Source organism: Tupaia chinensis, unplaced genomic scaffold (assembly GCF_000334495.1).
Source record: "Tupaia chinensis unplaced genomic scaffold, TupChi_1.0 Scaffold146525_1, whole genome shotgun sequence".
Classification (NCBI taxonomy): Eukaryota; Metazoa; Chordata; class Mammalia; order Scandentia; family Tupaiidae; genus Tupaia; species Tupaia belangeri.
Window position 1 is genome coordinate 479,577 of NW_006206380.1, and position 14,412 is coordinate 493,988.

A 14,412-nucleotide genomic window follows, 5' to 3' on the forward strand; every position below is an offset into this window, starting at 1 on the left:
AAATTTTGGATAATAATATGCATGATTAAGTCACTATGCAGTATATTCTGGATGGGAAATCAGATTTTGTATGCTGTGATGATGTTTAGGGAAAGGATGTAAATTAAGTTACAAAAAGAGAAAAGTTTCAGGAAAAAAAAAATCCATTTGATGACCACAGTAAGATATATAGCCCCAGCTAGGTGCTACTTTATAGGATGCCTAAAGTTAGACTTGTGTTCATGGAAATGTATATATCAGCTGTGTTTGCTATGAAAATATTTAGATTAATTAAGATCTTTAGTAATTCAATAAAAAATGGGGGAAAACAGTATAGAAAGTAAACATAGATACCAGAGACAGTGTGGGAAGAGAGTGGGAGATGGCAGAGGGTAAGAGAAAGGGAATTAAGAATGGGGGAAAAAAAGCAAAACATACAGGAAATAAGAAATAGAAAATTATTTGTTGACAATAACATGTATGTTGATGTGCTTGATTGAGACAATATACAGTGCACTCTGGATGGATAATCTCATTTTGTATGCTGTAATGATGTACAGTGAATGAACATAAACAAATAAATTAAAGAAAAAAAAATAAAATAAAATAGAGAGTTAACAGAGGGAAGAAATATCAGAACTCCCAGTCAGGGAATGAGTCCTGGAAAATGAATTGCCTATAAAAAACTGAGGGATTTTTTTTTTCTTTTTTTTTAAATCTATGTCTGGGAATTATTTTTCTTCTTCTCTTTCATCTAGGCTGTTACATTTTCTGAGAAGTAGAAGTTTGTGTAGGAAGAGGAGTAGCTCCAGAATGGATAGCTTTTCTATTTTGAGAAATGCCAGCTCATTGACAGACTAAACTGCTGCTCAAAGGAGCTTATAGAGTGTTGAATCTTCTAATAGGTGTGCTGCTATGGGAAGGGAAAATTGAGCTACAAGATATATTATATTTTAAAAAATACAGAAGTAAATATTTCTAATAAGGAGATTCATCCTCGAACCTGAAAAGCATATGGGTACGCAGCTACCAGAGAAGGCCAATGGCCTTAGACATGAGGTTAGGTATTGACATTTAACCTGAAGGTTAGAAAAAAAAAATGAGAAGGGGAAAGTCTATCCTTAGTGTCTAGTATCTAGTTTCTTTGTTTTGGTTTCTTGATTTTTTTTTCTTTCATTTCCTGCACTTACATATCTCACATGAGAAATTAAATCTAAATCTCATCACATATGGCCAGGGTAGTCTTTGAAGGAATTAGCATCCACATGTGGATTCACTTCCTGGGTTTTCCATGTCCCATTCCAGTGTTAAATTTTCTGTGTTTGTATCTGGGATATCAGAAGTACTGGGACATCAGGAGGATGATAACAACCTTCCTATTGCCAAGAGTCAGATATAAAGGGTGGATTTAACACAGAGATACTTTTTAACTCTCATATATATTCGTTTGTGTTGTACTTATATATGTTGTATGTTATGTTTATGTGGCAAAATCCTTAAGGAATTATCTTAAATTTGACATGTAAATAAAGAGCGCTCATAGCATTTAATCCAAATGCTTTCAAATTCACGTGACTTAAGTAAATAAGCCTACTACAAATTTTAAAAATAAAGGTTAAAGATACCTTCATAATTGTCAGCCTCGGTTTTAAAAATTAAACTACAAAATTGTTTTGGTATTATTGATTTAGTAGAAATAGATTTCAGACTTATCAGCAAATGAAGGTAAATATCTATATTCTATAACATTTAACATGTTATGAAAAGTTAATAGAAAAATAAATAACTGACTTTCTGGTATCTTTTGGTATTTAGATAGCCCAGACATAGGTTTTTAAGATAAATCTGGTTGTTGTAAGTATAATGTTATAAAATTTTCAGGTAATTTTAGATCTTAAGAAAAATTAATGCTATGTTAACTTACTATTGGTTAATATAAACTGTAAAGCTTTTCACTTGGTTTCTGACTCATAGGATTATTTTTGTCCTATAGAAAATTTGTTTTTTAAAAAAGTCAAGGTTAAGAAGGCTGGCAGGTGGTATGATGGTTAAGGTACTGGGCTCCCAGATGGCTGACTGTAATTGAAATCCCAGACCTAGCAGCCTCCTTTCTTTCTCTCTCTTGTTGAATTATTTACATAATTCTTGAAAAAAAACTAAGGTTACAAAAAAATAAAAATTAACGTTAATATATATTATTCTACATAGAAAGTTACAAAACATTAAAATCTCATTTGAGTAAAAATCTATAAGCAAGACATAAAAATATGTTTTTAACATTTTTTGGGGGGGCAGTCTAATAAAGGATTATTAAGGTTATATTAAAGTATATTATGTAAAACCCTTAAGAGGGAGATTTAAAAGCCAAAAACTGTTTTCAGCCCATCTTACTTAAAAGATTTTCTTAGTATGGGATGGATAGAGGAATAGAGTCACACAAATGGCTGACACCTTAATTAAGTAACATACCATTGTGACCTGGGCCCATCTGTAGAAATAAGATAGAACAATTCTGTGGGCTTGCTTGACAGTAAAAGGAAGGCTCTGGTCAGGGTTAGTTAAAGCATCTCTTATTTATTTTTCTAAGGGGAGGTTCCCAAAAGTCTATTCAAAAGTCAATATAACCCAAAGGAAAAAAAAAAAAAACAGAAAAAAAATTGTTTTTTGGAGGGACCAGCAGTTAGCATAATGACTATGTCGCTAGATTCCCATGTAGTTGACTGCGGTTTGAGTCCCGGACCAGACCAGGTGGCTTAAACTCACACCGGGTGCCTGTGCGTGCATTGCCCAAATTCCCAGGAAGAGAATGGAGGAAAAGGGATTGCGGTGTGGCCCGCTCTGCCCCCCCCGGGGGGGGGGGAAGTGATTTCTCGCTTTCTATTTGTCTCCCTGTCTTTCTGGTGAGCACATGCACCCTATAACAAAAACCTCCCCCAAAATTTTTTTTCTTGTTTTGGTTTGTAAAAAAAAATTACTATATGGTAAAGTATTTGTGCTAAAGCCAGATAACTAAAACAAATACATTTTTAATTAGAAAAAAAGGACAAATACTAAATCACGATATTAGGTTAAAATTTGAGTTAAAAGTACAAAAATAGAGACCAAAAGTAAATTTTATTAAAAAAAGTTATGATTCAGTTTTATATAACAAGTTGGCTAAAATTGAAAAAAACACTATATATGCTTTCCTAAATAAGTAAATAAATAAATAAAAGTCATTTTTTATCCTGTATTTAAAATGAAGTTTTTGGTACTAATCTCTCAGTAAACTGCAAACATACTACAGAAGACTTCTACAGCTTAATAACTTGCTTAACAAATAAGAAACATTTTTATGCTTAATGTTTGTATTTAATAAAATTTTATTACAAATAGAGCTTTAAAGTATTATAGACTTTTAAATTGTGTAACTTTTTTTATCACTATTCTCTGTGACTTATAATCCTGTTGTATCCCAATACTGTATTGAGTTTTCTGACATGTTCTTATTTTTTTTTTCAAACATTATTTTCTTAGACCTAAACGTTCATTCTTTGGGTTTTTCCAGTAGGGTCCCTGGAAAACCTCAAAAGATGCATCTCAATTTTGTAAAAGCTAATCTGGTATATCAGTTTATGTAAGGATCACTTGTCAACTGTATTTATTATTATTTTGTTTTTACATATTATTGATACTATTATGTTCAAATCATAAATTTATGAGATTAATGCTCTTAAAATGATACTCAGTTATAAGTTTATCTCAAATTGCTGTGTATGACAAAAAAATGTTTCTTCATTTATCTCTATTGTACTAAACTGCTGTCAAGTTATTTATACTTTTTTTTTTTTTTTGCCATTCATACTTTTGAGAATTGCTTCCTTCCCCAAATGAACCTTTAGGCCTGATTTTTCCTTCATCCAGAGACAAGTGACTATTGTATCAGACATGTCCTTCCCCCGGGACTCCACTGCCTGTAACCGTGGGACCTGACTCCTAGGATGAGCCTCCTAGCACCGTGGGACCTGGGACCTGACTACTAGGGATGGAGTCTTCCTAGCACCATGGGATGTGTCAATTTTGTGGACTACACATGTATTCAGAGGAATGATTTTTGGCCAACAGGGGGGACTGTGGACAGAAGTCTGACTACTTTTCCTATTTTCCAAAATTTTTTCAAAAGAGACTGAGGAAGTCATGACCACAAACATTAATAGACCACTTATTCCCCATTAACGGGATTCTTACTACATCCTGTTCCTGGCATAGTATCTTTGAGATGTATACTCCAATCAATTACAGTATATTTTTTTGCTTATCTCTTCCTAAAACACAGAACTTCCCTTTCCTTGAGATGTAGATTAAGCCTTTCTTTAACTAATCTCTTCCCAAGACACAGATCTTCCCTTTCAATCACCAATCTGAGAGTTGTGAAACCCACCTATAACCTGTAAGTCTCTGCTTTCCAGACGTGCTGCCATCTTGGGCCAGACCAATGGAAAAACTCTTAACTAAATTACAAAATTTGTTTCTTGCTCTCAAAATAAAATAAAAGTAACTCTGTACCTGATCACCCCAAGAAAGACACGTTTATCTTTCTCTGAGTTGATCACACATATTCGTGTGACTTGGAAATAAACTGCATTAATTATTAATTATTAATTTTTATAGTTGGTTATTTTTCTGTCAACAGGACCACTAGGCAGGGCCAGTCTCTGGCCACAGCCCCAGATCCAGTTCTGCCATCATTAATGTAGGCAGCTTTTTTTCTCTTCTCCTTTCTTTTGTAAATTTCCTACTCCTCCTTACCCCGCAAGATATGCCTCACCTCTTCTGCAGAGTCCCAGTTGTATTCCAAGACCTCTGATCAGTGAGAGACCATGATGCAGGTCTAGGTACTAGGCAGGGCCAGTCTCTGGCCACAGCCCCAGATCCAGTTCTGCCATCATTAATGTAGGCAGCTTTTTTTCTCTTCTCCTTTCTTTTGTAAATTTCCTACTCCTCCTTACCCCGCAAGATATGCCTCACCTCTTCTGCAGAGTCCCAGTTGTATTCCAAGACCTCTGATCAGTGAGAGACCATGATGCAGGTCTAGGTTCTCACCAAATCCCCAGCTCCAGCTACCCCAACTGCAGAGACATCTCTCTCAGTAAGGTAGGCAGCTTTTTTTCCTCTTCTTCATTCTTTTGCTAATTTCCTACTTCTCCTTACCACACAGGACAGGCCTCAGTTCCCAGCAAAGTGCCATGTCCATCCCCAAATACCTGGCCATCTACAACTCTAAGGCAGGGACAGTCTCTGGCCACACCCTCAGCTCTAGCTCCCCCAATCCCAAAAACATGCCTCTCAGGAAGGTTGGCAGGATCGTTTTCTCTTCTTTCGTCATTAATTTCCTAGTCCTTCTTACCCCACAGGACAGTCCTCAGCTTTCCAGCAGAGCTACAGTTCCAAACCTAGTCTCCTGGCCACCAAGGGGCACTGAGGCAGGGCCAGTATCTGTCCACAGCCCCAGCTCCACCGGTCCCAACCAGAGACACTTGTCTCAAAAAGGTAGGCAGCTTTTGGGACCAGCAGTTAGCGTAATGGCTATGTCGCTGGACTCCTACGTAGTCGACCTCGGTTCGAGTCCTGGACCCGGCGACTTAAACTCATGCCAAGCACGTATGCGTGAGTGCCCAAGATTCCAAGGGGAGAATGGAGGAGAAGGGATTGCGGGATGGCCATCCCCCGGGGGGTGATTTCTCACTTTCTGTCTCTCTGTCTCTCTCTCTTTTTGGAGAGCGCACACGCCCTATGGCAAAAACCTCTCCAAAAAAAGAAGAAAAAAAAAAGGTAGGCAGCTTTTTTTCCTATCTTCTTTCTTTTGTTAATTTCCTGCTTCTTACCTCACAGGACAGGCCTCAGCCCTCCAGCAGAGCCCTAGTTCCATCCTCAGACCCTTGTTCAGCAAGGGACCCTGAGGCAAGACCAGCCTCTGGCCAGTCTCAACTCCAGATCGCCAAATTCCAGAGACACCTTTCTCAGGAACTTGGAAGCTATTTTTTTTCTTCTTTCTTTTATTAATTTCCTACCCCTCCTCATGCCACAAGACAGGATTTAGCTCTCCAGCATAGCCTCAGTTCCATCACCAGATGCCTGGCTGGCAAGGGACCCTGAGGCAGGGCCAGTCTCAGGCCACAGCCTCAACCGCACCTCTCCCAACCCATCGATACCCCTCTCAGGAATAATAGTCCTCAGCTCTCCAGCAGAGTCCCAGTTGCATCCCAAGACCCCTGGCCAGCAAAAGACTCTGAGGCAGGACCAGTCTCTGACTACAGCTCCAGCTACAGCATCCTAACCACAGAGAAATTCCTCTCAGGAAGGTAAGCAGCTCTTTTTTTCTCTTCTTCTTTCTTTTGTTTATTTCCTATTACTCCATACCACAAAGGACAGTCCTCAACTCTCCGTCAGAGCCCCAGTTCCATCCCCAGAAGCCTGGCCAGCAAGGGACTGAAGCACAGCCTGTCTCTGAGCTCAATCCTATCTCCAGCTCACCCAAGGCCAAAGACATTCCTCTCAGGAAGATAGGCAGATTTTTTTTTTCTCTACTTCTTTCTTTGGTTAATTCCCAACTCTTTCTTACCTCATAGGATAAGGCCTCAGCTCTCCAGCAAAGTCCCATTTTCATCTCCAGACCTCTGGCCAACAAGGGACCCTGAGGCAAAGCCAGTATCTGGCCAAAGCCCCAACTCCCTCTCCCCCAACCTCAGATATGCCCTTCTCAGGATGACCAAGCCTCAACAGTGCAGTAGATCCCCAGTTGCATCCCCACACCCATATCCAGCAAGGGACCCTGAGGCAGGGCCACTCTCAGACCACAGCTTCAACTCCACTCCCCCAACCTGTAGACACCCTCCTTGAGAAGAACAGTCCTCAGCTCTCCAACAAAGTCCCAGTTACATCTTCCCAAAACTCAGACACACCCTTCTCAGGAAGACCAAGCCTCAGCTCTTCAGTAGAGCCCCAGTACCATCACCAGACCTCTGTCCAGAAAGTAACCTTGAGGCTGGGCAAGTCTCTGGCCACAGCCCAAGCTCCAGCTCACCTAACACCACAGACATTATTTCAGAAAGGTAGGCAGCTTGCTTTTCTCTTCTTTCTTTTGATAATTTCTTATTCCCCCTGGCCTCAATGGGTAGACCTGAACTCTCTAGCAGAGCCCAGCTTGCATCTCCAGACCCCTGGACAGCAAGGGATCCTGAGGCAGGGCCCGGCCCCAAGCTCCAGCTCTTCTAACCCCAGATACACCTTCCTCAAGCATGTAGGCAGATTTTTTCTCTTCTTATTTCATTTGTTAATTTATCCTATTTCTCCTCATCCCACCGGATAGGCCTCAACTCTCCAGCAGAATTCCAGTTCCATCCCCAGGCATCTGACCAGCAAGGGACCCTAAGACAGGGAAAATGTCCGGCCATAGCCTCAGCCTAAGCTCCCCCAAACCCAGAGGCATCCCTATCATGAAAAACAGATCCCACCTCTCCAGCAAAGCCCAGTTCCATCTCCAGCTCCCTGGTCTGGCAAGAGTCCCTGAGGCACAGCCTGTCACTGGCTATCACCCAGCTTCACCTCCTCCAACCCCAGTGACAAATCTCTCAGGAAGGTAGGCACTTTACTCTTCTTCTTTCTTTTATTTATTTCCTATTCCTTACACAACAAATCAGGCCTCAGGTCTCCAGTAGAGCCCCAGTTCCATCCCCAGAACCGTGGCCAGTAAGGGACCATGAGGTAGGGACAATCTCTGGCCACAACCCCAGCTTCAGCTCCTCCAAACCCAGAGACACACCTCTCAGGGAATTTGGCAGAGATTTTTATTTCTTTGGTTAAATTCTAGTCCTCCTTACCCCACAGGACAGGCCTCAGCTCTCTAGAAGAGTCCCAGATCCTTCCCCAGAACTCTGGCCAGCAAGGGACCCTGAGGCAGAGCCAGACTCTGGCCACCTCCACAGTTCCAGCTCCCCAAACCCCACATACACCATTCTCAATAATGTAGGTAGCTTTTCTTTCTTTCTTTCTATAATTTCTTACTAGTCCTGAACCCCCAGGGCAGACTTCAACTCTAGCAGAGCCCTACTTCCATTCCCAGACCCTTCACAAGCAAGGGACCCGAAGTCAGGGCAAATCTCTGGCACAGCCCCAGATCCAGCTCCCCCAACCCCAGAGACACACCTCTAATGAAGGACAAGCTTCAGCTTTTAAACAGAGCTTCAGCGTCATCCCCTAACCCCTTGCCAACAAGACAACCTGAGACAGGGCCTGTGTCAAGCCACAGCCCAAGTCCAGCTCCCCCAAACACAGAAACACTTCTTTCAGGAAGGACAAGCCTAGCCTCTCCAGCAGAGCCTCAGTTCCATCTCCAGACTACTGACCAACAATGGACCCTGAAGCAAGGCCAATCTCTGGCCACAGCACCAGCTCCAGCTTCCCCAATACCAGAGACACACCTCTCAGGGAGATAGGCACATTTTGTTTTTCTCTTCCTCTTTTTTTGTTATTTTCCTACTCCTCCTTACCCCAAGGACAGTCCTCAGCACTCCAGCAGAGCCTCAGTTCCATCCCCAGATCTCTGGCCAATAAAGGACCGTGAGGTAGTGCCAGTGTCTGGCCAAACCCCCGGCTCAAACTCCTGAAACCCAAAGACACCCCTCTCATTGAGGACAGGCCTCAGCTCTCCAGCAGAGCCCCAGTTGAATCCCTAGACTCCTGGCCAGCAGGGGACCTCGACGCAGGGCCAGTCTCTGGCCACAGATCTAGCTCTCACTCCCCCAACTCCAGAAACATCCCTCTCAGGAAAGTAGCAGCTCTTTTTTTGTCTCTTCTTCATTTTTTTTTTTTGTTTATTTCCTACTCCTCATATCCTAAGGATAAGCCTCAGCACTACAGCAGAGTCTCAGTTCCATCCCCAGAACCCTGGCCAACAAAGGAGCCTAAGGCAGGGCCAGTCTCTGACCACAGCTTCTGGTCCAACTCCCCTAACCCCAGTGACACCCCTCTCAGAAAGGACAGGACTCAGTGGGATAAGGAGGAGTAGGAAATTTAAAAAGGCCAGTTCCATCAGAGGCCCAGTTCCATCCCCAGACCCCTGGCCACCTAGGGACCCTGAGGAAGGGCCATTCTCTGGATACAGTCACAGCTCTAGCTCCCCTAACCCCAGAGACACCCCTCTAAGGAAGGTAGACATCTTTTTTTTTCTCTTCTTTCTTCTGTTAATTCCTACTACTCTTTACTCCACATGACAGGCTTCAGCTCTCCAGCAGAGACCCAGTTCCATCCCCAGAACGCTGGCCAGCAAGGAACACTGAGACAGAACCAGTCTCTAGCCACACCAGCTTCAACTCACTCAACTCCAGAGACATTCCTCTCAGGAAGGTAGGCACATTTTTTTCTCTACTTCTTTCTTTGGTTAAATTCCTACTACTCTTTACCCCACGGGACAGGCCTCAGCTCTCCAGAAAAAACACATTGCATCTGAGAACCTTGGCCAGCAAGGTATCTTGAGGCAAGACCAGTCTCTGGACATAGCCCCAGCTATGAAGTCCCTTCCCAAGAAGGTAGGCAGCTTTTTTTTTTTTTCTCTTCTTTCTTTTGTTTATTTCCTACTACTCCAAATCCACAAGACAGGGCTCAGCTCTCTACCAGAGCCCTCGTTCCATCCCTAGTCAGCAAGAGACCCTGAGGCAGGGCAATTCTCTGGCCACAGCCCCAGCTTCAGCTCCTCCAAACCCAGAGACAAACATCTCTTAAAGATCAGATCTCAACTTTTCAGCAGAGCTTCAGTTCCATTCCGAGATCCCTGGCCAACAAGGGAATCAGAAGCACAACAGTCTTAGGCCATGGCTCCAGTCCAGCTCTCCCAAACCCAAGGACAGCCTTATCAAGAAGAATAGGACTCAGATTTCCAGCAGAACCTCTGTTCTATCCCCACAGCCCTGGTTAGCAAAGGACAACTGAGGCAGGGCCAGTCTCTGGCCACAGCCTCATCTCCATCTCCCCCAACCCCAGAGACACTTGTCTGTAGGCAGTTTATTATTCTCTTCTTCTTCCCTTTTTTAATTTCCTACTCCTCCTTATCCCACAGTACAGGCCTCAGCTCTCCAGCAGAGTCCTAGTTCCATTCCCAGTCCTTTGACTAGCAAGGGACTGTGAGGCAGGGCCAATGTCTGGCCACAGGACCAGCTCTAGATCCCCCAAACCCAGAGACACCACTCTCAGGAATGACAGACCTCAGCTCTCCAGCAGAGCCCCAGATCCATCCTCAGATCACAGGCCAAGAAGGAACCCTGAGGCAGGGCTAGTCTCTGGCCACAGCCCCTGCTCCAGCTCCCTGAACCCCAGAGACAAACTTCTCAGGAAGGTAGGCAGCTTTTTTCTATTCTTTCTCTTGATAATTTTGAACTCTTTCTTACCCCACAGGTAAGGCCTCAGCTCTCCAGAAGAGCCCCAGTTCCATTCCCAGACCCTTGGCCAGCAAGGTTCCCTGAGGCAGGGCCAGTCTCTTGCCACAGTCCCAACTCCAGCTCTCAGATCCCCAGACATCCCTCTCAAAAAGGACAAGACTCAGCACTGCAGTAGACACCAGTTGCATCCCCAGACCTCGGCCCAGCAAGAGACCCTAAGGTAGGGCCAATGTCTGGCCATAGGCCAAGCTCCAGCTCCCTCTAACTCAGAGACACTCCTCTCAAAAAGAACAGGCCTGGGAACCAGCAGTTAGCATAATGGCTACGCCACTGGACTCCCACGTAGTCGACCGTGGTTCGCATCCCGGACCTAGTGGCTTAAAACTCACGCCAGGCACGTGTGCGTGCATGCCCAAGATCCCGAGAGGAGAATGGAGGAGAAGGGATTGCGGTGTTACCATTCCCCCTGAGGGGTGATTTCTCTCTTTCTGTCTCTCTGTCTCTTTCTGTCTGTCTAGCGAGCGCACACGCCCTATAGTGAAAACCTCTCAAAAAAATAAATAAATAAATAAAAAGAAAGAAAAAAAAAGAAAAAGAACAGGCCTCAGCTCTCCAGCAGAGTCACAATTCCATCCTCATATTTCTGACCATCAATGTAACCTGAGCCAGGGCAATTCTGGCCACAGCCTCAGCTCCAGCTACCCTAACACCAGAGATAGCACTCTGAAGAAGATAGGAAGCTTTATTTTCTCTTCTTCTTTCTTTTTAATAATTTCCTAATCCTCCTTATGCCACTTGAAAGGCCTGAACTCTTCAGCATAGCCCTTCAATTCCCAGACCCCTGGCCAGCAAGGGACCCCAAGGCAGGGCCAGTCTCTGGTCACAGCCCCAGCTCCAGATCCACCAGTCCCAGAGACACCCCTCTCAAGGACAAGTACAGCTCTCTGGCAGAACTTCAGTTCCATCCCTTTTACCTTGACCAACAGGGAACCTGAGTCAGGGACAGTCTCAGACAACAGTCCCAGCCAGCTCCCCCAAGCCCAGAGACACCCCTCTCAGTGAGGACAAGCCTTAGCTCTCCTGCAAAGCCTCAGCTCTATCCACAGATTCTTGGCCAGCAAGAGACCCCGAGGAAAGGCCAGTCTCTGGCCAGAGTCCTAGTTCAATTTCCCTGAAACCCAGAGACACACCTATCAAGAAGGACAGGCTTCAGCAACCCAGCAGAGTCCCAGGTCAATCCCTCTATCTCTGGCCTGCAAGGAATCCTGAGGCAGGACCAGTTTCTAGCCAAAACTCCAGCTCCAGCTCCCCAAACCCAGAAACATCCCTCTCAGTAAAGTAAGCTGCATTTTTTTTCCTCTTCTTCTTTCTTTTGTTAATTTCCTACTCCTCCTTACCCCACTGAACAGGCCTAGTTCTCCAGCAGAGTCCAAGTTCTATCCCCAGACCTCTGGCAAGCAAAGGACCATGAGGCAGGACCCGTTTCTCACCACAGACCTAGCTCCAGCTCCCCAACACCAGAGACACCCCTCTCAGGGAGGTAGGTAGATTTTTCTTCTATTGTTTTTTTTTGTTGTTGTTAATTTCCTACTCTTCCTTACACCAAAGACAGACCTTAGCTCCCCAGAAGTTCCACAGTTCCATCTTCAATCTCCTGGCCAACACAGGACCCATAGGTAGGGCCAGTCTCCGGCCACTGCCCCAGCGCCACCCCCCCCAGCCACAGAGATACCTTTCTCAGGAAAGATGGGCTTCAGAACTCCAACAGAGCCACAGTTCCATCCCCAGACTCCTAGATAGCAAGGGACACTTAGGCAGTGCAAACCTCTAGCCACTGCCCCAGCTCTAGATCTCCTAATCCCAGAGACACCATTCTCAGGAAGGTAGGCTGCTTTTTTTCTCTTATTTCTTTTGTTTATTTCTGACTCCTCCTTACCTGACAGTGGAGGCCTCAACTCTACAGCAGAGCCACAGTTCCATTCACAGTTCCCAGACAAACAAAAGACACTGAGGCAGTGCCCGGCTCTAACAAAAGACACTGAGGCAGTGCCAGTCTCTGGCCACAACCCCAGCTCCAGCTCCCCCTAACGCCAGAGACATTCCTCTCAGGAAGGACAAGCCTCAGTTCTCCAACAGAGCCGCAGTTCCATCCCCTGACTCCTGGCCAGCAAGGAACCCTGAGGCAGGGTTAGTCTCTGGTAACAGCCCAAGCTCCAGCTTCTCCAACTTTGGAGATAACTTCCTCAGGAACATAGGCAGCTATTTTTCTCTTCTTATATCTTTTGTTAATGTCCTACTCATCCTCACCCCACAAGACAGTCCTTAGCTCTCCAGTTGAGCCCCAGTTTCATCAGCAGATGCCTGGCCAGTAAGGGACCCTGAGACAGGGCCAGTCTCAGGCCACAGCCTCAGCACCAACACCCCTAATCCATAGAGACCCCTTTCAGGAATAATAGGCCTCAGCACACCAGTGGAGTCCCAATTTCTTCCCCAGTCCCCTAGCCAGCAAGGGACCTTGAGGCAGGGCCAATCTCTGGCTATAGCTCCAGCTCCAGTTCCCTCAAACCCAGAAACAACCCTCTCATGAAGGACAAGCCTGAGCTTTCCAACAGAGCCCCAGTTCTATTCCCAGAACCCTAGCAATTAAGGGATCCTGAGGCAAGACCTGTCTGTGGCCACAGCCCCAGCATCAGCTCCCCTACCCCAACAGATACCCTTCCCAGGATGGTAGGACCCTTTTTATCCTCTTCTTTTTCTATTCATTTCTTACTCCTACTTATCCCACAGACCAGGCCTCAGCTCTCCAGCAGATCCCCAGTTCCATCCTGAGATCCCTGGCTAACAAGGGACCCTGAGGCAGGGCCAGTCTCTGGCCATAGCCCAAGCTCCAGCTAACCCAACCCCAGATATATCCCCCTCAGGATGGTCGGCCGCTTTTTTACTCTTCTTTCTTTAATTAATTTACTACTCTGTCTTACCCCACAGGACAGGCCTTATCTCTCCAGCAGAGCCTCAGTTCCATCTCCAGAGCCCTGGCCAGCTAGCGACTCTGACGCAGGGACAGTCTCTGGCCACAAACCGAACTCCAGCTCCCCAAACCTGAGAGACACCCCTCTCAGGTAATACAGGCCTCGGCACTCTAGCAGAGCCCCAATTCCATCCCCAGACTCCTGGCAAGCAAAGTATCCTGAGGCAGGGCCAGTCTCTGGCCACAGCTCCAGATCCAACTCTCCCAAACCCAGAGACTCCCCTCTAGGAAGGACTGGCCTCAGCTTTCCAGCAGAGCCCCAGTACCATACCCAGACCCTTGGCCAGCCAGGGACTCTGAGGCAGGCCCAGTCTCTAGCCACAGTCGCTGCTCCAGCTCTACGAACCACAGAGAGAACCTTCTTAAGAAGTTAGGTTGCTTTTTTTTCTCTCCTTCTCTCTTTTGATAATTTCCTACTCCTTCTGACCCCAGAGGGCAGTCTTCAACTCTACAGCAGATCCCCAGTTCCATCCCCAGAACCCTGGCCAGCAAGAGACCCTTAGGTAGTGCCAGTCTCTTGCTACAGTAACAGCTCCAGCTCAAACAACCACAGAGACACCCATCTAAGTAAGGATAAGCCTAAGCTCTGTAGCAGAGCCCCAGTTCTATCCCCAGATCCCTGGCCAGCAAGGGAACCTAAAGCACGGCCAGTCTCAGGCCATGGCTCCAGTACAGCTACCCCAAATCCATAGACACCCTTCTCAGGAAGGATAGACCTCAACTTTCTAGCAGAGCCTCAATCCCATTCCCAGACTCCTGGCCATCAAGGGACCCTAAGGCAGGGCCAATCTCTGGCCACAGCCCCAGTTCCAGCTCCCCCAATCCCAGAGACACTTGTCTCAGGAAGTAGGTAGTATTTTTTTCTTTTCTTTTCTTCTTTCTTTTCTTAATTTTCTACTCCTACTTACTCCACAAGACAGGCCTCAGCTCTCCAGCAAAGCCTCAGTTTCATCCTCAGACCCATGGCCAGCCAGGGACCCTGAGGCAGGGCCC